This window comes from Triticum aestivum, chromosome 1A (assembly GCF_018294505.1).
Source record: "Triticum aestivum cultivar Chinese Spring chromosome 1A, IWGSC CS RefSeq v2.1, whole genome shotgun sequence".
NCBI lineage: Eukaryota > Viridiplantae > Streptophyta > Magnoliopsida > Poales > Poaceae > Triticum > Triticum aestivum.
The window spans coordinates 582072256-582082712 of NC_057794.1; the positions used below are offsets into that span (position 1 = coordinate 582072256).

The window sequence follows — 10457 nt, forward strand, 5'->3', positions numbered from 1 at the left end:
CGGCGGCGGAAGTACGGCTCCCAGAGCGGGCTGTCGGGGACGTAGCGCGGCCCCTCCCTCGCCACCCGCGGCAGAGAGGCGCGGATACGCGCGATCTCCGCACGACGCGCCGCCCCGGTGGGCGGTGGTGGCACCAGGACCCCACCGGCGCTGATTCTCCACGCCCCGGGCACCCGCATGTTCGGCGGGACCGGGTACTCGGCCTCGAAGAGGAGCCGAGCTTTGTCCTCGTGAAGGTGGCGGCGACCGAAGCCGTTCGCCGCCGCGCCGTCGCGTGGGAATCGTTCGGCCATTTCTATGAACTGGGACAGCGAGGGGAGAGGGAGGAAGGGGGAGAGAGGGCGCGTCGGCGGTGGAGACTCTGTGCGTGCCATCGGCGCGCTGGGCTCGGCTTATATAGGCGGAGGCGGCGCGAGCACGCGTGGCTGCCTCGTCTATGTGTGGCATGCGCGGGGACGCGCGTCGTCACGCCTTCACTGCGCCGCCCGTGAGGCATCAATGGCGGAGGCTGACCGGCGCGGCAGCGCGCGGCAGCTTTGGCATTGATTCGCCGCGGAAAACGAGGCAATGGGGACGACGAAGTGGCGAGAAGTGAGACGAGTCGCTGGCAAGAAGGGCCCGCGGCTCTTTCGCGCCAAAAACGATTCGCCCGGCGCCTCCGAGCGCCCCCCAGCGCGCCAGGTTTGGGTTGGGTCCGCCGGCGCCAATTTCGGCCCGAGCCAGCGAAAATTGGGCCCTTGGGGACGCGACTGGACCGGTTTTTTGGCGTCGGCGGCCGAAAAGTCGCCTGGGGGCCTTGTTGGGGGCGCGGCTGGAGATGCTCTTATGTGCATGTATATACATGCATATCAAGAATTCCATTACAAAGTGAGACCAACAACATTTATAACATGACTAGGTGCAAAGGTAAGAAATGAATACATGAATTCAATGGGTGGTGCAAAATATTTAAGAGTAGAACTAACAAAACAACAACAACAGATTGTCGCTGCTTCAATTATCTTAACTCTTCTCTCGGATCTCACAGCATCGGCCCCTCAAATTTCTAGACAAGGCCTTGGTCAGGACTGGATGAGCGGAGGTACACGAGGACCTTGCTGAACTTGGCCTCTACCTTATGATGGCGATGGACACGTCATTGGGGAATAGGTCCCCAAGAACGAAGGCGTGGTACACGGTGCTCGCCAGGACGCCGATGACAGTGACGGTGGCGATCCCTGCCAGCCCGACCACTAGTGCTTGGGTCAAGATATTATTCACCTTTGATGCATATAGAACAGTGGCTAGTGCAATGCTAGTCATCGGGAATGTGTAGGCCCACCACGCCAATGAGAATCGGATCCCTCTGAACAAATTTAAGCGTACCACCAGGGATCCAAAGAGGAACATTGAAAGAAAATAAAGGAGCTTCGCACAATGGTTGAACTCATCGGAGATTGTCGCCCAAGTTATTGAGGCATTGCTTGGTGCGGCAACGAAGAGGAAGAAGATTGGATGGAGTTCCTTAGGGAGCTGCGTATTAGTGGGAAGCCGCTGGTAGAGGGTTACAAAGAGTACAATGTAGTGTGCTAGCCCGACTGCGAAAAAAAAGATGGGCAACTCCTGGAGACCCATCCTGGTGCCGAGTTCCCCACCGATGAAGTTGCCGACGATGGCGAGGTGGTTCAATGGGTTGGCCACTTTGGAGAGCCGGCGATCACCACTGGACATCCACTGGCCGTAGATCTTGAGGTCGAGGCAGAGGATCGGCGCCATAAGGAGATACCTGACAACTTGGTGGATCTCCCAATTTGGGCAAGGCAAGCACTTGATAAGAAAGAGCCAGGTGATGCAGGGTGCGAAGAAGAAGTTGACGCGGAACGGGTGATGGAACTCACCGCGGACGGCATCAAAGTAGAGCACAATCTTGAGAAGGTAGATGATGGAGGTGATGACGGTGAGGGCCACCAAAGAATGTGGTTGACAGCGGGGTGCACATGGAGGAATGCCATGGAGGCCTCCAACGAGAGCGTCTACATAGCCTGGCTGCTCAGTCCGAGGCACATCCCAAACATGCTGATCGGGAACCGGAGAAGGAACGGCCACCGCTCGTCTTCTGGCAACATTGCAATCTCCGTTGACTACATGTACATTCACACCATTGTTAGAGTCTTAGAGACGACCATCCATGGCGTTGGTAAGAAAAGTGAATTACAAAAACTTCACAATTAAAGCTAGGTTAATTTTTCTACAAGTTACTGGAATACATATTTGGAATGCATGTTACCATACGTGAAGGGTCTCGAGCTCGGGGCCTTCAAGGGCGTCGAAGTAGCAGTCGGCGGAGGGAACATTGTCACCCTCGTTGGTGTCCGCCTCGAAGATCTTGGACACGGTTCCGCGCTCGATGTCGGCCGCCGGCTTTTCGTGCGGCACCAACCCGCGGAGACCAGAGAGTTGCCACTCGCGATGGCTACAGAAGGTCCTCAAGTGGTCGAGCTGCCAGTCCCACTCCAAGATGCCGTCGCTCCGCCGCGGCACCACCGGCCCCTCACCACCGCCTCTGATCAGAAGTGATGGCTTTAAGGTATGGTCGACATCGACCCGTGCGAGGTGATGCCCCGACGGCGAGGCCGGGAGGGAGCACGGCGTCTCATCGTGAACCTCAAGCGCTCTCCGAGACAGCGTACACCCGGCCAGCTCAACGTCCAGCTTGCCCGCCGCCACCTGGATGCTGCAGATGCTGATCTCCCTGTCTGTGGACGTCATAGCAGCACGCCGGCCAACGATTCGATCGATCCACTAACGATATAGCTAACCTCCTCGCAAAAAAAAAAGATATAGCTAAACCTCCTGAAAATGCAGCGCTGGATATCAACACTGGTAATCTGTAGTGCAAGGCCATTCAGCCCATCGCATCTTATATAGATCGAGTTAGTATACGTGCATGGTATAGCCGTATAGGCCGCTGTCAGCAGCCAGTTCTTCTGCAGCAATTGTTCCAGAAACCATAGCATCAGGAGACAAATTAAGGATGCTGCCTCAGCACTACCACATGTAGGCCAGCTGCTAAGATGCTCGGTGTGCATTGCATACGTAGTACAAATCACACGAGTGAAGCCAGACACAGCGCGTACGTTCTTAGCTGTGTGGAACAGGATTGGAGTTGGACTCATGTACGTGTGAATGCTTACGACCTACAAGTCCTAACCATAAGACCCGGTGTGCAGAAAAGATGCCGCGCGCATGCTGCAGGGACCAGTACGTACGTGCATATGCATCCATATACGCCACGGGCGCGCATGCAGGGACCAATGCGTGCATATGCATACATGCATGCATATATTAACTGCACTAGTTTGCACGTTGGAACTGGTGCGACTACTTTGAAAGACCTCCTACCTGGTCACGTTGTTTGATGATCCCTCTACATACGTGCATGATAGGGAAATGTCTGCGTAATTTTCTTCCTCTTGGCATGCCCTGTTTTCTTATAGAGAAGACACAAGGCCATGTATACTATGTAAGTAAAACTGGTGAAGTGTTTGCTGATGTTATTTGTTTGGGCTTTCCATTTTCGTGTCCTTGGTTTCTTAGTTGTGGTCAGTTTTGCGCCAGTAGAAAACTCAGCTCAGTTCTTTATTGAGTTCAGTATAAAACTCTATGTATTGTTGGATAGTGCTTGTCCTTATATTTCGAACAACATTGGCTTCGTCTTATTTGAAGCTTGGATGCTTAAGTTATTGTGGTTTTGGTTTGTGTGTTTTTTTGTGCCTATTTCAGGCCGACAAGGGCAAAACTGAGCAAAACTAAGAAACATGGGCATGAATATAAATTTCCCTTGTTTTATAAGGACCCACATATCTAGTGAAGATCAGATTTTTAAGCATGGAAAATCAAACATTTTTCATGATAACTTTTGTTTGCTGAGGATGGCAAGTTCAGTTGACGAGAGCATGGTAAATCCGACCCAGTTCATTTTTGGCAGGAAATTTCCGTGCTTGAAAAACTAAATTAGCCATCCTCACGCCAATATAAGTTGCCATGAAAACCGTTTGATTTGCCATGCCTAAAAATCTGATGTCATATTTTTAGCATTTTTGTTGTTTTAATTATGCAGAGCCGGGGTAGCAAGCCCAATAGAACAGGGTGGTTCAACAATAGAAATATTAATACAAATGTATTTAGTTTTTACAACTAATAATAATTTTCTCTACAATTTTTTGGGGGTCTCTATGCTATATATATGCTATGGGAAAATTCTAAGGTGGTCCATGGACATCCCTGTCCACCCCGTGGTTACACCCCTTTCATAAGAAAGACTGAAAAAAGCCCAAAGTGCATTTCCTCTGTAAAATGACAAACCATCAAGGATAAAAGGCCCCGAGTCACTGAAAACTATGGTGTATGTGGAAGTATGGGAAATTTCCAAGGCTGACTTAGTTCAATAGCTTTTTACGAATTATAAAACCAACTTGCCCGGGTTGATTAGAGAGATTGGTAAAAAGATCGAAAAAACTAACGATCACATGTGTGGCATCATGCACATCGCCCACACGTCGTCATCACCACTCATTTTGCCACGTATAAACAGATGACATTAGCAGGAATCTTTTTGTTTTTCGGTTTAAAAGTGTTTTATCTCCTAATTAAAAAATCGAATTAAAAATCCATTTTCACCATTAAATCCGTCTCGACGTGATCTTCAAAAATAGACCACATGTTGATATGTTTCGACGAAATTTTGTTTTGCCCAAAAGTTGCCATGATGTTTACACTGTAGTTGCCATAGTACTTAAACTAAAGTTGCCATGTGGCAATTTTAGTTTGTAGAGCATATCAATTTTAGTTTTTTATGATGGCAGTTCCAGTACTTTGACCATGAAAATTATTTTTTGCATGAATCATGACAATTTTAAAATCCAAACAGATTTCCACATGCATGCATGTGGTGACGTGGCGTAGTTTGTGTGTTATAGGGCGTGTGGACGGGTTTGGCTCCCACCACACATGTGGGCGTTAGCGTTGTCCAAAACGATTGGTAGCTATACTTTTCTGATGAAGTTTGTTGAGTAAAATAGCATTTTTTTTATTAATGAAATCTAGAAATAAATCATCAACATGGCACAAGCAGTATTAATCTCATACTGATATCTTATAAAGTGGACACATACTGCACATATAGTAGAAACATCTACGTAAAATGCTAGTACAACCAACAAAGAAATAAACTGGAGAGGGATAAACAAGTTATAGCCTCCAGTCGGCCAGGCCGAAGCCGCGAGGGCGGTAGCAATAGCAGTGGTGTTATCCTCGGTGGCCTTCTTCTCAGCTTCGTGGATATGGTGATGATGAAGGTGACGAGGACGTAGTCAAAGAAGCATATGAAGATGAACAATGGCGAGCAGTCACATCGGAGAAGCTCCTCAAAAACCTAATCGCCCTTATCCCGGTGCAAGATCGCAAAGGGAGGGGTTCCAGAGGCTTGATCACCCATACAACCATGCACGCGGTGGATGGGATGGGTTCGCCGGCGGCAGCAGTGGAGCAACGGTGGGCAGTGCATGAGGAGGTAGAGCAGTTGTGATATCTGATATAAGTGACTGGTAGGGTTGTCAATGCTTCCAATATATAGTCGGTCATAGAGGGAGACGTGGGCTGGACCCATGCCCAAGTCGGCAATAGTCCACAATCTAACGCCTCGGATTCGTGGTGCATCCGCTAATGACTCGTAATTAATTATCCATTCCTGACTAGCAAAAATTAAGAGCATACATGACATAGGTCTAAGCTCAGCTTGGCTGAATCACGAAACAGACGCGCATGCGAGCAAGGTGTGCAGCAGAGGAGAAGCGCAGGAACCACTCCTCTTCTCAAGATCTGATAGGATGTGGAAGAGGATCCATTTTAAGGAGGTCCTAAACTTCCTCCACTAGCAGGATGGTACTAAACCACCTAGTCATGAAACCCACATGGGCCCTTAGAGATTTTTCTGAAATTGCCAATAGGTCTAAAGCCCACCCTATCTTTCAACAACACCCCACTAGCTCTTGAAGGCCCATAGAGTCCTCCTCTGTTCCAAACAGTGTTTTGATATACCATTATTTTTAGTGAGGACTAAGAGCATCTCCAACAGGTGCGGCAAAAGGCGCGCCCGCGCGGCAAAATTTGGATTTAGCGCACGCCGGCTGGTTCTGCACGCTCCAGCGGTGGCGGGAACTTACCGCGCGCAGGAAGCGTTTGCGCGCGCGAGGGAGAAAGCGGCACGCGGCGCGGTAGATTTGGCGTGCCGCTTCGCGCGCGCCTATAACATGCCGCGCTCGCCACGCGCACAGACACAGCCACGCGCCCTCCCCTCGCAACCTCGTCGCTTCGCCGCTTTCCGCGCCACCACCACGCCACCATGCCGCTGCGCCGCCGTGGTTCTTCGGGCTACCGCGGCATCCGTGAGTGCCCCAACGGCTGGTACTCCGCCGAGATCCGGTCCGGCGACATCCGGCTCGGCCTCGGGTCGTTCCGGAGCGCGTACGAGGCGACCCGCATGTACGACGCGGCGGCGTGGCGCTTGGATAGGCCCCGGTCGCAGATGAACTTCCGGGACATCTTCACGCGCGAGCAGGCGCAGCGCGTCGCCCCTACGCCGCGTCTCATCACCGACATGGACCGTGCCGACCATGCTCGGCGCTGCCGCCGCCTCCATATCGCCGAGGAGGACGAGCGAGCCATGGCGGAGTGGCGCCGTCGCCACCCGGAGGACGTCGCCGACGAGCGTGCCTACTGGGCGGAGAGGACGGCAAGGTGCCGCGCGGAGCGGGCGGACCGGCGTCGACGGAAGGCATTGGCGAATGCGCAGTGCGGTATCGTTGAAGAAGGTGGGAGATCGATCTTCACGTCAGACGATGAACGTTGGGACGACATGTGGCTCGATACCTCGGTCAACACCGAAGAGGATGATGATGGTGATGATGGTGATAGCGACTTGGAGTAGTTTCTATCTATGTATGTCGTAGTAGTTTCTACCTAGTTGCACTGTAGTTCTATCTATCTATGCTTTCGAACTATGTATCTAGTTGCACCGATGTAAAATACCTTTGTATCGTTTTTTATCTATGAAATTTATCATTTTTTATCTTATTATCTATGCTTCCGAAAATGTTGCGCGTGCTGCATTTTTTGCGCGCTGCTAGAGTGGCGCGCGCGCTGCATCTTGCACGGCTGCTGGAGCCAGTGCTGCGCGCTGCGCCAAACTAGGCGATGGGCGCGTGGCAAAGCTGTTTTTTGCGCGCGGCGCGTTCGGCGCCTATTGGAGATGCTCTAATTAACCTTAAACATCCATCTAGAGCAACTAGTTATATTCCTTCAGAGCTGAACAATAGACTATGCCTTGAATTGTCAGTTCAACATAAAAATATTTTACCAAATATCTTACCGGTACTAGGTAGTCAAAGGCTAACTGCACGGGTGGATCATATTAGAGACACTCCTGGCCTATTCATGAGCTTGTTAGTGAAGGAAATATGCCCTAGAGGCAATAATAAAGTTATTATTTATTTCCTTATATCATGATAAAAGTTTATTATTCATGCTAGAATTGTATTAACCGGAAACATAATACATGTGTGAATACATAGACAAACAGAGTGTCACTAGTATGCCTCTACTTGACTAGCTCGTTAATCAAAGATGGTTATGTTTCCTAACCATGGACAAAGAGTTGTTATTTGATTAACGGGATCACATCATTAGTTGAATGATCTGATTGACATGACCCATTCCATTAGCTTAGCACCCGATCGTTTAGTATGTTGCTATTGCTTTCTTCATGACTTATACATGTTCCTATGACTATGAGATTATGCAACTCCCGTTTGCCAGAGGAACACTTTGTGTGCTACCAAACGTCACAACGTAACTGGGTGATTATAAAGGAGCTCTACAGGTGTCTCCAAAGGTACATGTTGGGTTGGCGTATTTCGAGATTAGGATTTGTCACTCCGATTGTCGGAGAGGTATCTCTGGGCCCTCTCGGTAATGCACATCACTTAAGCCTTGCAAGCATTGCAACTAATGAGTTAGTTGCGGGATGATGTATTACAGAACGAGTAAAGAGACTTGCCGGTAACGAGATTGAACTAGGTATAGGATACCGACGATCGAATCTCGGGCAAGTAACATACCGATGACAAAGGGAACAACGTATGTTGTTATGCGGTCTGACCGATAAAAGATCTTCGTAGAATATGTAGGAGCCAATATGAGCATCCAGGTTCCGCTATTGGTTATTGACCGGAGACGTGTCTCGGTCATGTCTACATTGTTCTCGAACCCGTAGGGTCCGCACGCTTAAGGTTACGATGACAGTTATATTATGAGTTTATGCATTTTGATGTACCGAAGGTTGTTCGGAGTCCCGGATGTGATCACGGACATGACGAGGAGTCTCGAAATGGTCGAGACATAAAGATTGATATATTGGAAGCCTATGTTTGGATATCGGAAGTGTTCCGGGTGAAATCGGGATTTTACCGGAGTACCGGGAGGTTACCGGAACCCCCCGGGAGGTATATGGGCCTTAGTGGGCCTTAGTGGAAGAGAGGAGAGGTGGCCAGAGATGGGCCGCGCGCCCCTCCCCCCTTGGTCCGAATTGGACAAGGAGAGGGGGCGGCCCCCCTTCCTCCTCTCTCTCCTCTCCCCCCCCCTCCACGAATCCTATTCCAACTAGGAAAGGGGGGAGTCCTACTCCCAGAAGGAGTAGGACTCCTCCTGGCGCGCCACACCTTGGCCGGCCGGCCCCCCTCCCTTGAACCTTTATATACGGAGGCAGGGGCACCCCTAGAGACACAAGTTGATCCACGTGATCATATTCTTAGCCGTGTGCGGTGCCCCCTTCCACCATAGTCCTCGATAATATTGTAGCGGTGCTTAGGCGAAGCCCTGCGACGGTAGTACATCAAGATCGTCACCACGCCGTCGTGCTGACGGAACTCTTCCCCGACACTTTGCTGGATCGAGTCCGGGGATCGTCATCGAGCTGAACGTGTGCTAGAACTCGGAGGTGCCGTAGTTTCGGTGCTTGATCGGTCGGGCCGTGGAGACGTACGACTACATCAACCAAACGCTTCCGTTGTCGATCTACAAGGGTACGTAGATCATACTCTCCCCTCTCGTTGCTATGCATCACCATGATCTTGCGTGAGCGTAGGAATTTTTTTGAAATTACTACGAAACCCAACAGTGGCATCCGAGCCTAGGTTTTATATGTTGATGTTATATGCACGAGTAGAACACAAGTGAGTTGTGGGCGATATAAGTCATACTGCTTACCAGCATGTCATACTTTGGTTCGGCGGTATTGTTGGACGAAGCGGCCCGGACCGACATTACGCGTACGCTTACGCGAGACCGGTTCTCCCGACGTGCTTTGCACATAGGTGGCTTGCGGGTGACAGTTTCTCCAACTTTAGTTGAACCGAGTGTGGCTACGCCCGGTCCTTGCGAAGGTTAAAACAGCACCAACTTGACAAACTATCGTTGTGGTTTTGATGCGTAGGTAAGATTGGTTCTTGCTTAAGCCCGTAGCAGCCACGTAAAACATGCAACAACAAAGTAGAGGACGTCTAACTTGTTTTTGCAGGGCATGTTGTGATGTGATATGGTCAAGACATGATGCTAAATTTTATTGTATGAGATGATCATGTTTTGTAACCGAGTTATCGGCAACTGGCAGGAGCCATATGGTTGTCGCTTTATTGTATGCAATGCAATCGCGCTGTAATGCTTTACTTTATCACTAAGCGGTAGCGATAGTCGTGGAAGCATAAGATTGGCGAGACGACAACGATGCTACGATGGAGATCAAGGTGTCGCGCCGGTGACGATGGTGATCATGACGGTGCTTCGGAGATGGAGATCACAAGCACAAGATGATGATGGCCATATCATATCACTTATATTGATTGCATGTGATGTTTATCTTTTATGCATCTTATCTTGCTTTGATTGACGGTAGCATTATAAGATGATCTCTCACTAAATTATCAAGAAGTGTTCTCCCTGAGTATGCACCGTTGCGAAAGTTCTTCGTGCTGAGACACCACGTGATGATCGGGTGTGATAGGCTCTACGTTCAAATACAACGGGTGCAAAACAGTTGCACACGCGGAATACTCAGGTTATACTTGACGAGCCAAGCATATACAGATATGGCCTCGGAACACGGAGACCGAAAGGTCGAGCGTGAATCATATAGTAGATATGATCAACATAGTGATGTTCACCAATGAAACTACTCCATCTCACGTGATGATCGGACATGGTTTAGTTGATTTGGATCACGTAATCACTTAGATGATTAGAGGGATGTCTATCTAAGTGGGAGTTCTTTAAGTAATATGATTAACTGAACCTAAATTTATCATGAACTTAGTACCTGATAGTATCTTGCTTGTTTATGTATGATTGTAGATAAATGGCCCGTG

At 49.6% G+C, this 10457-nt stretch overlaps 1 pseudogene; it reads right to left on the reverse strand.

Annotated features, from left to right (window-relative positions):
* Nucleotides 1-948: 948 nt before the first annotated feature.
* LOC123182596 (S-type anion channel SLAH2-like) lies at nucleotides 949-2798 on the reverse strand (annotated as a pseudogene).
* Between the last annotated feature and the right edge of the window lie 7659 nt (nucleotides 2799-10457).